General features: G+C 45.3%; 1 protein-coding gene across 2 annotated transcripts in view; it reads left to right on the top strand.

The window, feature by feature from the left end:
- The window catches only part of NELL1 (neural EGFL like 1), a 1046888-nt gene that overhangs the window by 691745 nt on the left and 334250 nt on the right, over positions 1-20893 (top strand). The gene's annotated exons all lie outside the window — the stretch shown is intronic.

Here is a 20893-nt window from a genome sequence, read left to right as displayed (position 1 = left end):
ACAGCATACTCCAGGTGCGGCCGGACCAGAGTCTTGTAGAGTGGGAGAATTATCACTTTATTCCTGGTATTAATCCCCTTTATCATCTACTAGGACCCCCAGGACCAATCCTAGATTCCCCCAGAGGTTCTCCCCCCAGTGTATAGATTGCATTCATATTTTTGCCACCCAAATGCATTATTTTACATTTTTCTACATTGAACCTCATTTGCCATATAGTTGCCCACCACATTAATTTGTTCAGATCTTTTTGCAAGGTTTCCACATCCTAAGGAGAAGTTATTGCTCTGCTTAGCTTAGTATCGTCTGCAAATACAGAGATTGAACTGTTTATCCCATCCTCCAGGTCATTTATAAACAAATTAAATAGGATTGGTCCCAGCACAGAACCCTGGGGAACCCCACTACCCACCCCCGACCATTCTGAGTACTCCCCATTTATCACCACCCTCTGAACTCGCCCTTGTAGCCAGTTTTCAATCCATGTACTCACCCTATGGTCCATGCCAACGCACCTTATTTTGTACAGTAAACGTTTATGGGGAACTGTGTCAAATGCTTTTGCAAAATCCAGATACACCACGTCTACGGGCCTTCCTTTATCTAGATGGCAACTCACCTCCTCATAGAAGGTTAGTAGATTGGTTTGGCAAGAATGTTACTTCATGAATCCATGCTGATTACTGCTAATGATATCGTTCTTATTACTAAAATCTTGTATATAGTCCCTTATCATCCCCTCCAAGAGCTTGCATACTATTAATGTTAGGCTAACTGGTCTGTAATTCCCAGGGATGCATTTTCCCTCTATTTTAAATCTTGGTGCTATATTGGCTTTTTTCCAATCAGCTGGTACCATTCCAGTCAGTAGACTGTCTGTAAAAATTAGGAACAACAGTCTGGCAATTATGTGACTGAGTTCCCCAGGCTGTCCCTTGGCTCTATTTCTACAGGTGTTACCAAATGTCTGCCGCAGCTTCTAAATTTCTACCAAATGCCTCCTGCAGCTTCTTATATCATACCAAATGCCAGTCACAGCTTCTAACTTCCTACCAAATGCTAGTCAGAGCTTCTGTTTTTCCATCAAATGCCTGCTGCAGCTTCTAAATTCCAACCAAATGCCAGTAACAGCTTCTAGATTTCCACTAAATGCATTCTGCTGCTTCTAAGTTCCCACCAAATGCCTCCTTCAGCTTCTAAGGTACTGCCAAATGCCTGCTGAAGCTTCTAAATTCCCACCAAATGCTTTCTGCAGCTTCTAAGTTTCCTTCCAAATGCCTGCTGCAACTTCTAAATTCCTACCCAATCCCATTTACAGCTTCAAAGTTCCTGCCAAATGCCTGATGCAGCTTTTAAATTCCCACCAAATGCCTTCTGCAGCTTTTAAGGTTCCTACCAAATGCCTGCTGCAGCTTCCAAATTCCCATCAAATGCCTTTTGCAGCTTCTAAGTTTCTGTCAAATGCCTTCTACATGTTCTAAGTTCCTGCCAAATGCCTTTTGCAGCTTCTAGTTACTGCGAAATGGCTTCTACAGCTTCTAAGTTCCTGCCGAATGCCTGCTGCGGCTTCTAAATTCCCACCAAATGCCTTTTGCTGCTTCCAAGTTCCTGCCAAATGCCTGCTTCGTTTTGGGAGTTTAGATCTGCTTTAAGCATTGATACATTGTGAACAGCTCAGTTGATTACCGCTGGAATCAATGCGTTGAAGTCTATGTAAGGCAAATGTTCCATGTAGGTCAGATCCACAATGTGGAGTATTTATAAGTTTTCCAATACATGTAATTATGGGCACACGGGAAGAATTGGCGGCTCAGCCCTCTATTGTCTCGTCCATAGCGGGAGATCGGCAGAAAATGGACAGAATAATAACTTAATTTAGCCGTTCTGTGTACTGAGTAATGGCCCTTCTCTACTGTATTAATGGTGCCGCGCTGGACAGCTCCCAGCTATTCATATCACCATATCTACATTTGGCAGAGCGCTGTCCCCCCGTAATAGCTTTGTGGTAACAATGCCCGGCGATAAAACGGAGCGGGAATTAAAGCGCTTGTTACTATTAAATTACATGGACTTTCCAGACAATAAATCAAGCCTTTCATTGAACTTGGAATAGTACCATTGTTGCAGCAAGAAAGACTTACAAACTTAGTATAAAAGGGGAAATCTTTGAGTGGCCTTAGCGTGGAATTTATTACATTTATTTTGAGTGCAGAATGCTGAGTAATGTTACAGAGTAACATTTCCAGGCCTTACTGAGGATCCCTCATTATTGGTTAGGTGTTTGTTACCAGAATCTCGCCACCCACTATCTTTTTTCACCCTAAAACAAGACGAGCCTGAGGAAGGACCTTCATGGCAGGATCACCAGGGATTATGTTATGTTATGAAAGCTGCAGATTAACCACTCCATTAGCGCTCTATAGCCAAAATATGGCTACAGCTTGGCTCTCGTTCTGGGAGGGTGTCCATGGACGTCCTCCCAGAACCATGACCCTGCGCGCCCTGGGGCACTCATCGGGTGCATTTTGTGACCACTGTGTCCTTAGGGCACAGCTGATCACAGATTGTGGTAAAGGGACAATCACAGCTGATCACGTGTAAACTGACTTGCCAGTTATCGGTAGTCCTTACCCCATAAGCTGTGTTTGTATGAGAAACGGAGTGCTTGTTAAATTGATAATCAGGGCACTGATCATTAGTATCCTGATTATCAGTGCACCCCTATCAGTGCCAATCAGTGCCTATTAGTGCAGCTTATCGGTGCCCATCACTGTAGCTTATCAGTGTCCACCAGTGCTGCCTATAAGTGCCGCTCCAACATTGCAGTTTATCATTCCTCATTAGTGCCCCATCATCAGTGCTTATCAGTGGCACCTCATCAGTGCAGCCTCATCAGTGCCCATCAATGCAGCCTCATCAGTTCCCATCAGTGCCACCTCATTCATTTCCATCAGAGCTTTCTCACCGGTTACCATCAGGGCAGCCTTATCAGTTCCCATCGGGGCAGCCTAATTAGTGCCCATCAGTGCTGCCTCATTAGTTCCCATCAGTGCCACCTCATTCGTTCCCATCAGAGCCGCCTCATCAGTGCAGCCTCGTCAGTGACCATCAGTGCCACCTCATCAGTGCTGCTCCATCAGTGCAGCTTATCAGTGCCCATTAGTGCTGCCTCATCAGTGCTTATCAGTGGCGCCTCATCAGTGTAGCCTCATCAGTGCCCATCATTGCAGCCTCATCAGTTTCCATCAGTGCTACCTCATTCGTTTCCATCATAGCTTTCTCATCAGTGCCCATCAGTGCAGGCTCATCAGTGACCATCATTGCAGCCTCAGTGCAGCCAACATTGCAGTTTATCAGTGCTCATTAGTGCCGCCTCATCAGTTCCCATCAGTGCCACTCCATCAGTGCAGCTTATCAGTGCCCATTAGTGCTGCCTAATCAGTGCTTATCAGTGGCGCCTTATCAGTGCCCATCAATGCAGCCTCATCAGTTCCCATCAGTGCCACCTCATTCGTTTCCATCAGAGCTTTCTCACCAGTGCCCATCAGTGCAGCCTTATCAGCTCCCATCAGGGCAGCCTAATTAGTGCCCATCAGTGCCGCCTCATTAGTTCCAATTAGTGCCACCTCATTAGTGCCGCTCCATCAGTGCAGCTTATCAGTGCCCATTAGTGCTGCCTCATCAGTGCTTATCAGTGGCGCGTCATTAGTGCAGCCTCATCAGTGCCCATCATTGCAGCCTCATCAGTGCCACCTCATTCATTTCCATCATAGCTTTCTCATCAGTGCCCATCAGTGCAGCCTCATCAGTGACCATCAGTGCAGTCTCATTAGTGCCCATCAGTGCTATCAGTGCAGCCTCATTAGTTCCCATCAGAGCCACTTCATCAGTGACCATCGCAGCCTCATCAGTGACCATCAGTGCAGCCTCACCAGTGACCATCAGTGCTGCCTCATCAACACACATCAGTGCTGCCTCATCAACACACATCAGTGCCGCCTCATCAACACACATCAGTGCAGCCTCATCAGCACACATCAGTGAAGAAGAAAAATTACTTATTTGGTAACGTTTATAAAACAAAAAAAAAAACAGCAGTGATTAAATACCACCAACAGAAAGCATTATCTGTCTCAAAAAATGATACAAATGTCATATGGGTACAGTATTTCATGACCGCGCAATTGTCATTCAAAGTGTGACAGCGCTGAAAGCTTAAAGTTGGCCTGGGGGTGAAAGTGCCCAGTATTTAAGTGGTTAAAAAACAAATAAAATTACTTTTGAAATAACATTACCATGTTAAAGCATATATGAAATTTTTAGTGTTTAGTTTTATATTTGCATCAAAATTTAAATGCAGGTCTCTTTTTACTAGAAGTTTGTGTAACGGCAGCAAATCGAGGGCCCTATAAAAGGAAATCTAGTTTTATCTACTTGTACAGGTGTATTTATGAATTTCACATAGAAGTTCATCCACTGAAACGGCATGATCTAAAATCGTTCTGTGCAAATGGAGCAAAATCGAATGTTCTCTATATATCAAAAGTTGTTTCCAAATACCACATTACGGCCACTAAATGGTGCTGAGTATCTTAGGAAGTAAGTATGCTCCCCAGCTCCATCTAGTGGCCATAATACAGTACGTTGCCAAATACTACATTATGGCCACTAGGTAGTGCTGAGTATCATAGGGAATTAGTATGCTCCTCAGCTCCATCTAGTTGTAAATAATGCAGTATGTTCCCAAATACTACATTATGGCCACCAGATGGTGCTGAGCAGTGGCGGCTGGTGGGGTTTTCCTTTGGGGGGCAGCAAACAAGCACCCCGCTCCGGGTGGTACTGGCAGCACCCCCCACCCCCCCGGGGGCCCACAACGAGGGACTGACAGGCATCCACCACCCCCCCGTCCCGCGTCACGGGATTGAAAGACCTCCAGCCCAGCACACACCGCCTGGCCCGTGGCGCGGGACTGACAGACATGAAAGCCTCCCCGCCAGCCTACCCAATCTGGGGCATCCTCTCCTCCTCTCCTCTGGTGCAGGCAGCGGCTCCGGCGTCCACTCCTCCCGCGGCTTCTTCCATCTCCTCTCTGTTACTCTCACAACCTGCCTCCTGATTGATGGGGAGGAAATTTAATGTGAAAATAGCGAAAATGTATTCGCTATTGTCACACAATCGATGCTTCACAAGACACACCCCCGCCTGATCCCTGCAATTTTAAATTCAGGATGCTGGGCGCATGGATAGAGGGCGGCGTGGATAGGAGGGCGTTGCCCGTGTGCCCACAATGCATGGCCCACCACTGGTGCTGGGTATCTTAGAAAAAAAGGATGCTCCTCTGCTCCACCTAGTGGCCATAATGCATTATGTTACTAAATACCACATTATGGCCCTAGATGGAGCTGAGTATTATAGGAAATAAGTATGTTCCCCAGCTCCATCTAGTGGCCATAATGCAGTAGGTTCCCAAATATTACAGTATGCCAACTAGATGATACTGAGTATCATAGGAAATAGGTTTTCTCCTCAGCTCTATCTAGTGGCCATAATGCAGTGTGTTCCCAAATACCACATTATGGCTGCGACCCTGAACTGCTTTGTGAGCCACTCAAGCTCACTGGAACGGGGTGTGAATCCCAAGCATCCGCCCCTGGGAGTATTGACGGGGAGGGAGCTCATCCCAGCTCCTTCAATCACTGGCAGTAAAGAAAGGAAACCCTGGAGCCGCACATCCACGATGTCCCTAAACTAGATGTATAAATGGTAACCTCAGCCTGGACTCCGACCAGGCCATGCCCCCAATGCGTTTCACTCCGCCCCTCGGAGCTTAGTCATGGGGATCACATTATGGCCACATTATGGATACTAGATGGTGCCAAGTATCATAAGAAGTAAGTCTGCTCCTCAGCTCCATCTAGTGGCCTTAATGCAGTATGTTCTGAAATACCACTTTAAGGCCATTAGATGGCGATGAGTGTTATAGTAAATAAGTCTGCTCCTCAGCTCCATCTAGTGGCCTTAATGCAGTATGTTCTGAAATACCACTTTTTGGCCATTAGATGGCGATGAGTGTTATAGTAAACAAGTCTGCTCCTCAGCTCCATCTAGTGGCCTTAATGCAGTATGTTCTGAAATACCACTTTTTGGCCATTAGATGGCGATGAGTGTTATAGTAAACAAGTCTGCTCCTCAGCTCCATCTAGTGGCCTTAATGCAGTATGTTCTGAAATACCACTTTTTGGCCATTAGATGGCGATGAGTGTTATAGTAAACAAGTCTGCTCCTCGGCTCTATCTAGTGGCCGCAATGCAGTATGTTCCCATTCACACAGAAAGAATTTACATGCAATGGCGAACGTAGAAAAGCTACGCAATGTTTTTTTTTTTATAAATATACCCCGTAAAAGTTTGATCTGCCAGGAGACCTTCTCGTTGATGATGGGCCTTTTTTTCACAGCAGGAAAGGCCCATCTCCTCAAAAGAGTCCAACGTCTGTCTCCATATGGGCGACTCCTGACTTTTTATTCCTACTTTTCTTTCTGGTCTTTTCTAAAAATATTATTAGCAAAACCCCGCTCAGCGGTGCCTCAAAGCAGCTCATAATCTATCAACTCCGACTCCCCGGTCTGTTATTAAAAGCCAGTTCAAACCTTCTTATGCGCATCTCCTCCCGTGCTGCCGCTGACCTTTTAACTTCAGACATGAATTCCTCGGCATTATTACCTCTCCTTCCCTCCAGAGGAACGCCTCACTAAATCATTGACTCTACTCTTCTCTTCTTTTGTCTTGCTCTTTCTTTTTTATGCCTTTTTTTTTTATTTTGAAATTTTTTTTTTACCCTTAGTTTCCTACATGCAGTACGTCTAACGCCTGCCAAGACCATCATGGCATTCTTTATTGTGCGTTGACCAGGCCAGTCAGGTTACTCAGTAGTTTGAAATTAGAATGAGTGCTTTTGAATTTCTTTTCTTTTTCCTTTCAAGAAACAGACGTTTTTGTGCGTGAAATAAATGCAATAATATAATAGGCCGTTGATTAAACAAAAAAAAGGGCAGAGTAGATTTTAACACAAACCTTGCAGTCCACAGCAGCTAAGAGCTATGCAGAAGCCCCCACCCATAACTCATTGTAAAGTGCTAGGACTAAAAAAAAAATAAAAATACAAAATCATTAACAAAAATAAAAAAGGGAAAAAATACCTTGGATCCTGTGGCGAAAAATGAAGGCAGTCCCTGCCTTAGGCCACGCCCTTTTTATTCATTTTACCATGATCGGGTTTACTCGTAGAGTTTTTAACCACTTTGTATTCGGGACGATTCTGACACTTCCCATGTAAAAATCCACTTTTATTTTTTTGCTAGAAAATTACTTAGAACCTCTAAATAGACACGTGCAATTCGCTTAGTTCCGAATTCATTTTTTAACAAATTTTGACAAATTCGTTCATTTTGACAATATCCAAATGAACAAAATTCCATTTAACAAATGTTTCTGGATATTCGTAAATTCGATTATATTTGTAAATTCGAATATTCGTAAATTCGTGAATTCGAAATTCAAAATTCGTAAACTCAAAAATCCTGAAATTTGTAAATTTCTAAGTTCAGAAAATCGGTAAATTCGAAATCCAAAAATCTGGAAATTCGAATCCGAAAATAAGAATGTAAATTCAAAAGAACGAAAACCAAAAAATTAAAAAACCCTGAAAATTCAAAAATCTGAAATAATAACTAACTAATAATAAATTAACTATTGCTAACTATTAAATTATAGGTATTGGGATTTCCTTTCAAATTTGGCTGTTTAGTGAACGTAACAAATACGAATTTATCCGAAGTTACGAATCATCCGAAATAACGAATGCCGCATCTAAACGAATGGAACGCAACAAGCTAATAATAATAAATAACAATGATAACAATAAAAACTTTTTATATACGGATACTTTTGTATACATTGACTAACAGTCAAATTTGAAAGGAAATTCCAATACCTATAATTTAACCACTTCCAGACCGCCCGCCGTCGTTATACGTCGGTATTTTGACGAGGAATACCGCAGCTAGCTACCATAACCCCGGTATCTTCTTCTTCAGCAGGCAGTTTGCTTTCAGATAAAAGTGGTCTCTGCGGCGGATTCACAGCAAGATCACTTTCATAGGCGGCGGGAGAGGGCCCCCCCTTCCCGCCGTGCTCCGGTGCCCTTCGCCGCTCACCGGAGCTGTCGGTAGCAGCAGAGGCGATCGGGTCCTCTTCCTGGCTTGGTATGGAGACAAGTGAGGGGAAGATGGCCCCCACCCATCTCCATACCATTGCAGGGTGGAAGTGACGTCAAAACGCCACTTCCGCCCACAGCTCTTAAAGAGACTTTTTTTTTTTTTCAAATTACATTTATTTTTATTTTTTTATTGCATTTTAGTGTAAATATGAGATGTGAGGTCCACAGAACTCATATTTAGGAGGTCCTGTCATGCTTTTTTACATTCCTTGTAATAGGAATAAAAGGACACTTTTTTTTTTTTTTTAAAGAACAGTGTAAAAATAAAAAATAAAAGGTAAAATAAATAAGAAATTTTTTTTTTTAAATGCGCCCTGTCCTGCCGAGCTCGCGTGCAGAAGCGAGCGCATACATGAGTATCGCCCAAATATGAAAACGGTGTTCAAACCACACATGTGAGGTATCGCCGCGATCATTAGAGCAAGAGAAATAATTCTAGCCCTAGACCTCCTCTGTATCTCAAAACATGCAACCTGTAGAACTTTTTTTAAATGTCGCTTATGGCGTAAAAGTTTGTCGCCATTCCACGAGCGGGCGCGACATGTTGGGTATCAATTTACTCGCCGTAACATCATCTTTCACAATATAAAAGAAAAATGGGCTAACTTTACTGTTGTCTTATTTTTTAATTCAATGGCATTTTTATTATATTTTTTTTACTAATAATGGCGCAGATCTGCAATTTTCAGCGGGACTGCAACATTGCGGCTGTCAGATCGGACACTTTTGACACTTTTTTGGGACCATTGACATTTATATATATTAATATATTTATAAATGCACTGATTACTGTGTAAATGTCACTGGCAGCGAAAGGGGTTAACACTAGGGGGCGAACAAGGGGTTAAATGTGTTCCCTGGGAGGTGTTTCTAACTGTGGGGGGAGGGGACTGACTGGAGGAGGAGAGAGATCTCTGTTCATGATCACTAGGAACACCAGATCTCTCTCTTCCCCTGTCAGAATGGGGATCTGTCTGTTTACATGGACAGATCCCCATTCTGGCTCTCTTTCTTTGCCAGCGGACATCACAACATGCAGCGGGCATGCACACGCGCCTGCTATGGCTCTTAAAGGAGCCGACATACAGCTACGGTGATTCCTGGGAGCGAGCCAACCTGCCACAGTAAAATGATGGTAAGTGGTTAATGACCAATGATTTACCAAAACTGGAGCACTCAGAATCTGGTGCAGCTCTGCATGGTGGCCAATCAGCTTCTAACTTCAGCTTGTTCAATTAAACTCTGACAATAAAACCTGGAAGCCGATTGGTTTCTATACAGAGCTGCACCAGATTTTGCAAGAGTCAGAAACCATGAAATCAGACCGAGACAGAAGTACAGTTAAATCACACTTGTTTAATAATAAAAGTAAATAGAACAAACGTAGTCAAAACATAGCCAAAGTTCAGTAACCGGAACGGATAGTCAGACAAGCCAGAAGTCAGGGATCAACGTAGTGCAGGGATATGCAATTAGTGGACCTCCAGCTGTTGCAGAACTACAAGTCCCACGAGGCATAGCACTCTGACAGCCACAAGCATGACACCCAGAGGCAGAAGCATGATGGGACTTGTAGTTTTACAACAGCTGGAGGTCCGCTAATTGCATAACCCTGACGTAGTGAAACAGCAAGCAGGATCTGGAGCCAGAAGGGATGTCAGCCAAGCAAGTCTTTAAACAGGAACGCAGGAGATCGTCTCTGTGATGTTGACCAAGGCGAAGGCAGAGATCTGCTGGACTGGACGGCTTAAGTAGGCAGGACTGACGAGCAGGATATCATCAACAGGTGAGTAACTGTGGAGAGATAGGAGCTGACAATTAGCCGACAGCTGAGAGGCCAACCCTAGAGAAGGAAGGGCTGAGCCCAACCCTGACAGCAAGCTCCAGTTTTTTTTTTTTAATTCCCCCCCCCCACTTACCATAGAACAACATATCTGATGCTAGGTTGACTACTATACATCTATAGAAGGTTGGTGCTTCCATGAAGATCCTCTAGGGGCAATGTTGCACCATGAATGGCCACAAGCCACCCAGTTCAGAGGCCAGACCAAGGTTACTTCTATTGGAAAATCTGAAGTTCTTGATAACCATTCAGCTTATAGATATTATTCCAGCTTAGCCTCAATGTACATCTCCCCTCTTGACCCGTTTTTATTCCAGTAGCTGGTAAGTGCCATTAAGGCAGAACAAAGATGTTCCAGTTTTGATGTCGAGCAATTGAACACAAAGACTCAAAGCCCCATGTGAAGTCGCTTTAATCTGCTCTCAAGGACAGTGATCTTATCTGCCTAATGTGCAGATTTGTGCACACATTACAAAATAATCATCAGATGCCAAAACTGTGAATTATATCACAAAACAAAGTCTAATGTGAGGTGTCAGAAATCCCAGAAGATCCCCCCGCTGGGCCCCCGGCATGGGGTCTTCTGATACTCTGTGTATCACGTCTGTGTTCTGATACTACAGACTGCTCTAATGTCTCGGCATTATGCGCGTTTAATGGCTGCGATTCAACTGTCAACGTGTATCTAAAGTTTGTTTCTAGTTTTGGAAGGTGGGGTTGGGGGGGGCGTGAGTTCGAACCCCTGGGGGGGGGCGCGAGTTAGAACCCCTGTTGGGTTTTTATTGATTGGCAGTCAAACTATACTGGTAAGTATTTAATTGTCTCCAGCAATGGTCACGGATGGGAGACTCCACTGTCGCTCATCCATGACCACTGCTGGAGACAATGAAATACTTGCCCATCAATAAAAACCCAACAGGATAATTCCACTCCTCTTTCCTCAGGCCGACTGATTGGTAGTAATATGCCAAATAAAATAAATAAATGCTGAGTGTAAAACCTCTCACGAGTTGCATTTATTAAAAAAAAAAAAAAAATATATATATATATATATATATATATATATATATATATATATATATATATATATATATATATATATATATATATTGCACTTACATGTTTCCAAAACAAAATCAGCACTGAACAGTAAACCAAAGATGGCAGCACAGGGCACACTCTGAGATCTGATCACAGATCGCGTCCATTGGCGATTGTTGTAATTTTTTTATGCCCCGCGGCATTTGCACAGCGGTTTCTCAAACGCAATTTTTGGGGAAAAAAGACATTTTAACCACTTGCCGACTGCACACCGTCGTTTGCAACAGTAATAAGGAGAGGCGGCAAATCTGTAATCCTTGAAGTGTCGTTTATTGGTACATCAGAGTGACAATAAAACAATAAAACTGACGCATTTCGGCAATAGCCTTAGTCGTAGCCCACCGTCGTTTGACGGCGGCAGTATGGCTCCCCTGTGCGAATTGCCGTAGCTGTACGGCGGCCACTTTAAGGGGTATAGGGGGTGCGCTCGCGCCCCCGCAATACTCCAGAACCGATGCCCGTGCCCGGCGGCCGAGATGTCCGCTGGGCACCCGGGGTCGCTCCTGACAGAGCCAGAACGGGGCTCTGTGTGTGTGTGTAAACACACAAATCCCGGGTCTGTCAGGGGAGTAGAGACAGATCGTCTGTTCCTAGTACTTAGGAAAAGCGATTTGTCTTCTCCCCCAATCAGTCCCCCCCCACAGTTAGAACACACACTGAGGGAAGACATTTAACCCCTTGATCGCCCCCTAGTGTTAACCCTTTCCCTTCCAGTGACATTTACACAGTAATCAGTGGCTATTTTTAGCTCTGATCGCTGTATAAATGTCACTGGTCCCCAAAAAGTGTCAAAAGTGTCTGATCTGTCCGCCGCAATGTCGCAGTCCCAATAAAAATCGCAGATCGCCGCCATTACTAGTAAAAAAAAAATAATAATAATAAAAAAAATCTATCCCCTATTTTGTAGACGCTAGAACTTTTGCGCAAACCAATCAATATGCAATTTTTTTTTACAAAAAAAATATATATATATATATATAGAAGAATAGATATTGGCCTAAACTGATGAAGACATTTTTTTGGGGGGGGGGATATTTATTATAGCAAAAAGTGCAAAATATTGTTTTTTTTTCAAAATTGTCGCTCTATTTTTTTGTTTATAGCGCAAAAAATAAAAGCCGCAGAGGTGATCAAATACCACCAAAAGAAAGCTCTATTTGTGGGAAAAAAAGGACATCATTTTTGTTTGGGTACAGCATTGCACGACCGCGCAATTGTCAGTTAAAACGACGCAGTGCCGTATCGCAAAAAAAATGGTCTGGTCATTAGGGGGGAAATCCTTCCGGGGCTGAAGTGGTTAATGAATTAAAAAAAACAAAAAAACAATATATACCCCAATTTTTTTTGTATAATATGAAAAATTAAGTTACACCGAGTAAATAGATACCTAACATGTCACGCTTTAAAATTTTGCACGCTCGTGGAATGGCGAGGTGTGGAAGAACTCGGGTAAAATGCAGAGTAAACAAAAAAAAAAATATCATAGGAGACACTTTAAATGCCATTAAAGGATATCAGTTTAAAGTTAACCGTGAATGATGACTCTTCTTGTTCTCACTCGTTCATGACAATACTAATTGATGTGTACATACACATCCTTCCCTACGCTGCCCTTTTATATAGGGTATGTATGGGGGGGGGGGGGTGCTTTAAATTGTTATTTTATATTATTCAATTTTATTTTTATTTTTTTTACTTTTTTATTTTTTATTTTTTATTTTTTTTATACTTTTTTCAATGTTTTAAGTGGTTGTAAACCTTTCCATATACCCAATGAAGTGACTGGCCTCCGGTGATACACAGAAATGAAACAAATCCTCCTACATAAGTTGTTTCTGTTTATCTGTTTCTTCTCTACATCCATTCAAAGTCCAGAATTTTTAAAGCTTGTCTGAGCTGTCAGAAAAAAAAAATGGGGGCAGAGAGCTGAAATCACAGAGCTTAGTGAGAGCTGCAGAGTGTAATTTGTGTTCCTGGAACACAATTGAAGCACATCAGGAACAGATCTGAGGCTGACAACCACAGACCCTTCCCCTGTCACCTTTTTTCTCTTGGTGTCAGGAATCATAAGAAATTATTAATTCAGATAGCAGAGGAAGGAGGCAGCAGACAGAAATGACAGTGCTCTGGATTGAGTATACACTATAGAGCAATGGTTGTCAACACCTGTCCTCAGGGCCCGCTAACAGGCCAGGTTTTATGTATTACCTTGGGGAGATGCAGACTAGAATACTGCAATCACTGAGCAGCAAATGATATCACCTGTGATGTATTTCAGTTATCTTGCAAACCTGGCCTGTTAGTGGACAGGTCCTGAGGAGGTTGAGAACCACCGCTCTAGAGGGATATTCTTTGTGTGTATTTCATGTCGTAGGTTTACAACCAATTTTATTGCTATGACAACGGGGCTAACAAGCCCCTTATGTGATAGAATGAGCAGGTGACAGGTACTCTTTATGAACACATCCGGGGGTATATTAGTCCCTCAGTGTCTCCCCTTTCCTTCAATGCTGCTATTCAAGTACAGATTGTGCTTGAATAGCTGCATCCTTGGCAAGGAATGACATCTGTGACCCCGGAAGTGATGTCATGCACATCATAACTGGGGTCATTAGTTGCAGGAGTGATCGGGGAATGAATGTCCCCTTTAGTTCCTCCTGCTCTGTCAGGGCTGGGCTCAGCCCTTCCTGCTCTGGGCTGGCCACTCAGCTATCGGCTAATTGCCAGCTCCCATCTCAATCCACAGTGACTCAGCTGTTGATGATCCTGCTTGTCAGTCCTGCCTATTTAAGCCGTCCAGTCCAGAGGAGCTCTGCCTTCGCCTTGGTCACATCACAAGAATTTATCTCCTGCATTCCTGTTTAAAGACTGGCTTTGCTGACATCCCTTCTGGCTCCAGATCCTGCTTGCTGTTCCAACTACATTGATCCCTGACTTCTGGCTTGGCTGACTATCCGTTCCGGTTACTGACCTTTGGACTATGTTTTGACTACGTTTGTTCTTTTTACTTTTATTATTAAACAAGTGTGATTTAACTGTACTTCTGTCTCAGCCTGATTTCATGGTTTCTGACATGCTCTCACTTGTAGGGGCAGTTTCCCTCAGTCCCGGGCTCCCCAGAGGAATGGAAGAGCCCTGGAAACACTGCCAGTGCCACCATTGGGGGTAGGGTGCATTTTGAGAGCCCAATAAAAATGATCACTTTTATTGGAAAGCCCTTCGCCAGCTTTTAAAGCTGCTACAACAGCTGTGACCTTGATTTAACCACTTGTCTACCTTGCCGTTTATAAACGTACCTTAAAAGACAAATGGGTTACAAATTGTTTTATTTTTCCTCTGCGTTCCATAACTCGTCCTTCAGCCTCCCGCAGAGCTCCCAGGTTAATCCGAATAATCTTTATTATTTTACAGCAGGGGGGGAATGCTCTCCTGTATATAATCTTTTTAGTTTATTATCTTTTCTTAGGTATTATGTTCTTCCTGTCAAGGGTTTAAAATGAGCCGCGAGTGCAGCGTGTCACGTCTATTAGCGCAAAAGCAAAAGTGCTTTAAGACATCCGAGACATGCAAGCTGCGCTGGCTAGAGCTGCGGTATCACAATTCAATCGCTTAATTATTTTTGGTCGTTTAATTCACAAAATTTGCACAGCGACGAGTCGGATGATTAACACCCGACGACTTCCTCGGCAGAGAGCTGGGAGCGCAGCGGAAGCCGTTGACCCAGATGTCTGCTAATGGCATAAACAAATGATAAGCTGAGTTTTTTTGGAATAATCTTCATCAGGCTGGTCTCTGATTCATTCGACGGAAATAGAACAGGAGAGGAGCTAAATTTACTGTTAGTGTATGATAAAAGGAACGGACTTGTGTATTTTTAACGTGGGAGAATAATTTCAGTCTTGGCAATCACTTTTTTTTTTTTTCTTTGCATGAATATTCTGCAGAAGGTTTGTGTCTTCTGCTAAATTTAAGGGCCATGTTTATACAGCAGTGAAGGTGACTTTCACCAAACATTGAGTGGTGGTGAATCAGTCACTGTCATTTATATCAGGTGGACACGGAAGATTCACCTGCAGGTGGACGTTTGGTGAATGTCAGATGTTTTGCTTTATAGATATGCCGCTAGTAGGGATGAGCCGAACACCCCCCGGTTCGGTTCGCACCAGAACCCGCGAACGGACCGAAAGTTCGCACGAACGTTAGAACCCCATTGACGTCTATGGGACTCGAACGTTCGAAATCAAAAGTGCTCATTTTAAAGGCTAATTTGCATGGTATTGTCCTAAAAAGGGTTTGGGGACCCGGGTCCTACCCCAGGGGACATGTATCAATGCAAAAAAAACTTTTAAAAACGGCCGTTTTTTCGGGAGCAGTGATTTTAATGATGCTTAAAGTAAAAAAAAAAAAGTGAAATATTCCTTTAAATATCGTACCTGGGGGGTGTCTATAGTATGCCTGTAAAGTGACGCGTGTTTCCCATGTTTAGAACAGTCCCTGCACCAAATGTCATTTTTAAAGGAAAAAATCTCATTTAAAACTGCTTGCGGGTTTAATGTCATGTCGGGTCATGGCAATATGGATGAAAATCAGTGAGACAAATGGCATGGGTACCCCCCAGTCCATTACCAGGCCCTTTGGGTCTTGTATGGATATTAAGGGGAACCCCGCACCCAAATTAAAATAAGGAAAGGTGTGGGGCCACCAGGCCCTATATACTCTGAACAGCAGTATACAGGCGGTGCAAACAAGACAGGGACTGTAGGTTTGTTGTTAAGTAGAATCTGTTTGTAATTTTGAACATTTTTAACGTGTTTAGCTCCAGCCAAAAAATCTTTTCTAAGCTTTTTGGAAAACATAGGGAAGGGTTATCACCCCTGTGACATTTGTTTTGCTGTCTTTCCTCCTCTTCAGAAGATTTCACCTCACTTTTTTGTCCCAATGAAAAATGTTTTTTGAAAATTTGGGTTTTTTTGTGGAACAAGGATTGGAAAGCATCAGTGGAAAGGAGAAATTGTTTTCCCATATTAACTCTTACAGGAGAGAATTTCCCTTCCTAGGGGTAGATTTCATCTCACTTCCTGTTGTCTCCTTCCGTTTGCAAGTAGGAGTCGTTTGTAAGTTAGATGTTTGAAAGTAGGGTCCTGCCCTATATACTCAGCAGAAATTTGGGCCTTAGGTGTTGCTGTGGCCACAACACTGTAAGCCCTCACAGGGCCCTGCTGTGAAATATTAGATCAAGAATTGTAATTACATGCCCCTGTTGAACAGGAGCTGAAAAATTAGGCCTTAGGCACTGGTGCTGGTGCCACAACACTGCAACCCCTCACAGACACTCTAGTTGGAACGCAGGAACGAGCCCTGCTGCAAATTATTGCTTCAAAAATTGTAATTACACGCCCCTGTTAGACAGGGGCAGAAAAATTGGGCCTTAGGCACTGGTGCTGGTGCCACAACACTGCAACCCCTCACAGACACTCTAGTTGGAACGCAGGAACGAGCCCTGCTGCAAAGTATTGCATCAAAAATTGTAATTACACGCCCCTGTTAGACAGGGGCAGAAAAATTGGGCCTTAGGCACTGGTGCTGGTGCCACAACACTGCAACCCCTCACAGACACTCTAGTTGGAACGCAGGAACGAGCCCTGCTGCAAAGTATTGCATCAAAAATTGTAATTACACGCCCCTGTTAGACAGGGGCAGAAAAATTGGGCCCTAGGCACTGGTGCTGGTGCCACAACACTGCAACCCCTCACAGACACTCTAGTTGGAATGCAGGAACGAGCCCTGCTGCAAAGTATTACATCAAAAATTGTAATTACACGCCCCTGTTAAACAGGGGCTGAAAAATTGTGCCTTAGGCACTGGTGGTGGCGCCCAGAACCAAAAATGTTCTTACAAGCTATCAGCGTGATGATTGAGGAGGAAGAGGATAATTACTCAGGGATAGTCACTCAGCATCAGCATAGGCAGTCTTTGAAGGGATCTGAGATTTCAAAAAAAATTATTCGGTTACATCAGCATCAGGTGCTTGGTAGCTGGTGGTGATCCAAGACTCATTCATTTTTATGAAGGTCAGCCGATCGACCGAGTCGGTGGACAGACGCACCCTGTGATCGGTTACCACGCCTCCAGCAGCACTGAATGTTAGTTCCGAAAGAACGCTGGATGCAGGACAGGCCAGTAGCTCAATTGCATACTGTGCAAGCTCTGGCCAGTGATCCATCCTCAAGACCCAGTAACCCAGAGGATTTTCGGTGGGAAAGGTGTCCAAGTCTGATCTTGCCCCTAGGTATTCCTGCACCATGTAAAACAGACGCTGGCGATGGTTGCTGGAACCGATCATACCTTGGGGCTGCGGACCAAAAAATTGTCTGAACGCATCGGTCAGACGGCCACCTTCTCCACCGCTCCTTCTTTGACTGACCGAAGCCTCAGCAACACGTTGTCCAGAAACAGGAGTTTGTAACCTCCCAGTCTCTGGGAACGCGTTGCACAGACCTTTCTGCAAGGCCTCCCGAAGATGTTTCATCCTCTGCTCCCTCTGCGATGGCAAGATAAGGTCCGCAACCTTACCCTTGTAACGTGGATCAAGGAGGGTTGCCAGCCAGTATTGGTCCTTCTCCTTGATACCACGAATACGAGGATCCTTACGCAGGCTTTGCAGGATCAGGGAGGCCATGCAGCGTAGGTTTGCTGAGGCATTCGGTCCGGAGTCCTCTGGGTCACTAAGAACGACATGGTCCGCAGCCACCTCCTCCCAGCCACGTACAAGTCCATGTGTTTCTTGGGACTGATCCCTTAAAGACTGCTGCTGATGCTGAGTGCCAGGCTCCACCTCCATACTGACACAATCTTCCTCCTCCTCCTCTTCCTCCTCGTCCTCTTCCTGTGTGATCGGCGGGCACGCAGGAACACTGTCTGGATAAAGGGGGCCTTGAGAGCTAAGGAAGTCCTCCTCTTCCTGCCTCTGTTCTGCCTCAAGTGCCCTGTCCATTATTCCACGCAGCGTGTGCTCCAACAGGTGGACAAGGGGGACAGTGTCACTGATGCATGCACTGTCACTGCTCACCATCCTCGTGGCCTCCTCGAATGGTGACAGGACAGTGCATGCATCCCTGATCATGGCCCACTGGCGTGGGGAAAAAAAACCAAGCTCCCCTGACCCTGTCCTGGTGCCATAGTCGCACAGGTACTCATTGATGGCCCTCTGCTGCTTGTGCAGCCGCTGCAGCATGGCCAACGTTGAGTTCCACCTGGTGGGCATGTCACAGATTAGGCGGTTCTTGGGCAGGTTAAACTCCTTTTGGAGGTCCGTCAGCCGAGCACTGGCATTATATGACCGGCGGAAATGCACACAGACTTTCCTGGCCTGCCTCAGGACATCCTGTAAGCCCGGGTACCTGCCCAAGAACCGCTGCACCACCAAGTTAAGGACGTGAGCCAAACAGGGCACATGGGTCATTTGTCCCTGTCGGAGGGCAGAGAGGAGGTTGGTGCCATTGTCGCAAACCACCATTCCTGCCTTAAGTTGGCGTGGCGTCAACCACCTCTGAACCTGCCCCTGCAGAGCTGACAGAACCTCTGCCCCAGTGTGGCTCCTGTCCCCCAAGCACACCAGCTCAAGCACCGCATGGCATCTTTTGGCCTGCGTACTTGCGTAGCCCCTTGAACGCCTACGGAGCACCGCTGGTTCAGAGGAAGAGGCCATGGAGGAAGAAGAAGAGGAGGGGGTGGAGGAGAGAGGTGTGTCACAATCAGCATTTTGGAGGCGTGGTGGCGGAACAACCTCCAACACTACTGCACCTTGTCCTGCATCCTTCCCAGCTGCCAGCAGAGTCACCCAATGCGCCGTGAAACTTAGGTAACGTCCCTGTCCATGCCTGCTGGACCATGAGTCAGCGGTAATATGCACCTTACCGCTGACCGCCCTGTCCAGCGAGGCATGGACATTGCCTTCCACATGCCGGTAGAGAGCCGGAATCGCCTTCCGTGAGAAAAAGTGGCGTTTGGGTACCTGCCACTGAGGAACCGCACATTCCGCAAACTCACGGAAGGGGGCAGAGTCTACCAACTGAAAAGGCAGCAGTTGAAGTGCTAGCAATTTTGCCAAGCTAGCATTCAACCGCTGGGATGTGGATGGCTGGGAGCAAACTTCTTTCGGCGGTGCAGCAGCTGGGGCAGGGAAATTTGCCTGGTACAATCTGACGTCGGTGTACCAAAAGCAGATTGCCCACAAGTACTTGGCTGTGACACACCTAATTCTACACCTTCATTCCTCTCACTGCAGGTCTCAGAGAGGACTGAAGGTCTAGTGGGGTTGGAAATCTCAGCTGATGAGGAGCAAGGAGAGATCCTCTTTGTTCTTTGGTGTGGGTCTTTTAGATACGCTTGCCAACGAACTGCATGGCAGGTCAACATATGTCTGGTCAAGCATGTGGTACCCAAGCGGGAGATATTTTGGCCACGCGAGATACGCTTGAGACATATGTTGCAAATAGCAGCGGTGCGATCTGATGCACTCGTCTCAAAAAAGGCCCACACCAAAGAACTTTTTGAATAACGCGCAGAGACTGCAGCGCCCTGCACATGTGGAGCTTTGGGGTGTGATGCAGTCAATGTGCTGCCCTTAGGCTGGCCCCTGGAGGGCATCCTGCCTCGTTGGTGATGTGCTGCCGCCTTCTCCTCCTCCTCCTCCTCCTCCTCCTCCTCCTCCTCCTCCTCTCTCCTATCAGGCACCCACGTTGAGTCAGTGACCTCATCATCCCCTCCCTCCTCATCACTGGAGCAAACCTGGCAGTATGCTGCAGCAGGGGGAGCATGACTGCCAGATTGCTGTCCTTCTTGGGCACCCCCTCTGTCCGCGCTCATGTTACTGCCTTCATCGAGCTCAGTATCGTCATCAGAGCCTTCCAAACGCTGGGCATCCTCCTGGAGCATGTACCCAACACTGTGGTCAAACAGTTCGAGGGAATCCTCATGAGGACATGGTGGAGCTAGGGAAGGAGTCACTGATGACATTGAGCTGAGGGAAGAGGCCGCTGCTTTGCCAGACAAAGCACCCTGGGCATGGGTGAGAGAGGATGAGGAGGATGAGGACGGCTTGGTCATCCACTCGACCAAGTCTTCCGCATGTTGCGGCTCAACATGGCCAGCTGCCGAAAAAAAGGCCAAGCGTGTCCCATGGCCACGTGCTGATGAGGATGCACCGTCTCCACGACCAGCACTAGACACAGAGCCTGCTTGCCCTCTCTTATTGGCTTGTGACTGTCTGCCTCTCCTTCTTGGCCTTCCAGACATACTAATGGCCTGTAGCTGCACTAAGCTGGGATAGAACACCTGTAATTTTCTTCAAGTAGCTTTATATACTGTAACCAGACAAGCCTGCCTGTCAGTAGGAAGATAACAGGAACGGATCTAGCTGAACACTGTGAGCAGGACGCACTGTATGTACTAAATGTAAATAGTCTAGCTGCCTGACCGTGGTACTAATAGGATCAAATAGAACACCTGTAATTTTCTTCAGGTAGCTTTATATACTGTAACCAGACAAGCCTGCCTGTCAGTAGGAAGATAACAGGAACGGATCTAGCTGTACACTGTGAGCAGGACGCACTGTACTAAATGTAAATAGTCTAGCTGCCTGACCGTGGTACTAATAGGATCAAATAG

Source organism: Aquarana catesbeiana, linkage group LG11 (genome assembly GCF_042186555.1).
Source record: "Aquarana catesbeiana isolate 2022-GZ linkage group LG11, ASM4218655v1, whole genome shotgun sequence".
NCBI lineage: Eukaryota > Metazoa > Chordata > Amphibia > Anura > Ranidae > Aquarana > Aquarana catesbeiana.
Note: the sequence above shows the minus strand (reverse complement) of the source record. Positions and strands in the feature narration are given on the sequence as shown.